The sequence below is a fragment of the Octopus bimaculoides genome, chromosome 5, assembly GCF_001194135.2.
Source record: "Octopus bimaculoides isolate UCB-OBI-ISO-001 chromosome 5, ASM119413v2, whole genome shotgun sequence".
Lineage (NCBI taxonomy): Eukaryota > Metazoa > Mollusca > Cephalopoda > Octopoda > Octopodidae > Octopus > Octopus bimaculoides.
Window position 1 is genome coordinate 5259241 of NC_068985.1, and position 2565 is coordinate 5261805.

The 2565-nt window shown below is 36.5% G+C and overlaps 1 protein-coding gene and 1 non-coding gene across 4 annotated transcripts in view; both read right to left on the minus strand.

Moving 5' to 3' along the window:
- The window catches only part of LOC106876232 (glycoprotein 3-alpha-L-fucosyltransferase A), a 561369-nt gene that overhangs the window by 208172 nt on the left and 350632 nt on the right, over positions 1-2565 (minus strand). The gene's annotated exons all lie outside the window — the stretch shown is intronic.
- LOC128247946 (U6 spliceosomal RNA) lies at positions 409-517 on the minus strand. The gene has a single exon (XR_008264285.1). It is a non-coding gene; the product is annotated as a U6 spliceosomal RNA (small nuclear RNA).

Here is a 2565-nt window from a genome sequence, read left to right on the forward strand (position 1 = left end):
AAAGGAAAGAACAAATAAAGTCAAAAAGAAGAGGGAGTACGATTCGACAGCTGTTTCATAACCATAACACATGTTTCGATACAACATAGATCCACTTAATACTTTCGGCTATCTGGTAATTCTAAGGGTGAACGAACTCTGTTTTGTACTCTGATACGTTCTTTACGGAATACACCTCAACATATATATACATATATATATATCGGCGCGGGAGTGGTAGTGTAATAAGGAGATTGCTTCCTAACCACATGGTTCCAGGTTCAGTCTCATTGCGTGGCATCTTGGGCAGTTCTCTTCTACTATAACCCCAAACTGATCGAAGTCTTCTGAGTGAATTTGATTGACAGAAACTGAAAGAAGCCCGTCTCACATATTTTTTCAAATCATTTTCAGCTCAAAGCTGTGGCCATGCTGGGGTACCGCTTCACGATTTTTCGTGTTGTCTTTGCGCAGTGTCCATGCTAATCTTCTCTATAGCGTTCCAATTTTTGTATATGTACAGCCGAAGCTAGTATATATATATATATATATATATATATATGTGTGTGTGTGTGTGTGTGTGTGTGTGTGTGTGTGTGTGTGTGTGTGTGTGTGTGTGTGTGTGTGTGTGTGTGTGTGTGTGTGTGTGAAAACGATTTTTCCGTATATTGTAATAACTCTTTATCATCAACAAAAACAACTCGTTTGGCTCAGCTGTAGTGAATGAAGCAACTTTCATCTGCTGTTATTTCTTTATTATTCACCTTACTCGGAAACAGCAATTAGCGTGGATCTCAAGATTATTAATTGCAGTATAATTGGTGCAGTGTATGTTCTGGGTGCTTGTCATCGTATATGCAACTGGACTATTAAACTATTTACACTACGGTATGTTCCTACAATATTTTGTTCCTTTACATTTTGACCCGGACCCGGACTAATATATATATATTAGAGTTCAGGATTCAAGTGAATCAGGTACCCGTATGGTAAAGCACCAAGTCGGGTGAATACACACGAATTAAACATTTAAAGAAAAATAAATCCAAAAATCACCATTATGTGCAACTTCATGATTCTTGACTAGCTCCAGTCAATGAATGATTCTCTTACCCCAGTTAGTGGTTTATAGAGGAAAATCATTAGGGTGACAGGAACAAGGAAGGTGGTAGGGAGTAAGAATATAGAATAAGGGATGAATATCAGATATTATGCTCTAACATCAAAAGATAAGGTTATTTTATTTTTAATCTTTAAATAACTGCACGACAAAGCTCCAGTAATGTGGTACATAATGCTGATTCTTGGAAAGTTTTTTCAGTATTTTTAATTCGCGTGTGTTCACCAGAGGAAAACGAATTTTTCGCATGATGTACTAATTCTATTGATCAATTAAGAAAAGTTTTCTGAAAGAGTTGTAGTGAATGAACCAATTTCCTTCTGTTGTTAATTGCAAAAACACCGAAGAAGAGAAGAATTGAGTAGAAGATGATGAAATCCGCCATCAACTCGGTAGTGAAGAAAAGCACCGCAGAGTGCTGGAGTGGCTGGACCCAAGACTCTGAGAACAACAGTCAGGTGAAAAGAATGATTGTATATGCAATAGAGACAAGCATAAGACCCACCTTGAAAAACTAGTAGTAAAGTTTAACAAGAAACTGTAAATGCAGGTTCAAGGTGCAGCCATTTGTGTAGCTGTAGATGTTGCCGGTCTCTTCATGATCTGTTGAGACAGAAGACTTAAACAATCCTTAGTAGAACAGTCCACAACTACTTTACTTTACTGTGGGTATGTAGATGACATTAAAATTCAAATTAAGACCAACTCTAGTAACGGTAATGTAGAAACCGAGAGGAGCCTAATGGAGGGCATCGAGCATGTAGCTAACTCCATCCACCAAAGTATCAAGGTAAGTCATATATGCGCAAGTATGAAGTTTACCTGTCAAAGTATTAATCTGCATTGCAGAAATAGATAAACTGACTGAAGAGGACCAGGATGAGGTAGCCATTAGAAATGATGTTTCTTATGGTTTGGTTCATAGTTCCTTTTAAATTTCGCTTCTGTTAATGGCTTATCTCGTAATTTATAATTGGTCTACATCGCTGAGCTGGATTATCGTTGGAAATAACGAACCGAGGTGGAATGCACCGTTATTTTGAACGTTAGTGTAACTACTGTGTTGGTTTTTTTATGAATTAACCACCAGATTATATGGGAAATAAGGACGATACTTGTGATGATTAAATGCTGAAAAAGAAGAAAGTCTAGTTGTTCGTACAACACACACACACACACACACACACACACACACACACACACACACACACACACATATATATATACATATATATGTGTGTGCGTGTGTGTATATATATGTGTGTGCGCGCATATATATATATATATATGTGTGTGTGTGTGTCTGTGTGTGTATGTGTGTGTGTGTATGTATATATATAAGTGTGTATATGTATATATATATATGTGTGTGTATATATATGTGTATGTGTGTGCATATATATGTGCGTGTGTGTATATATGTGTGCGTGTATATATGTATATATATATATATATATATATATATA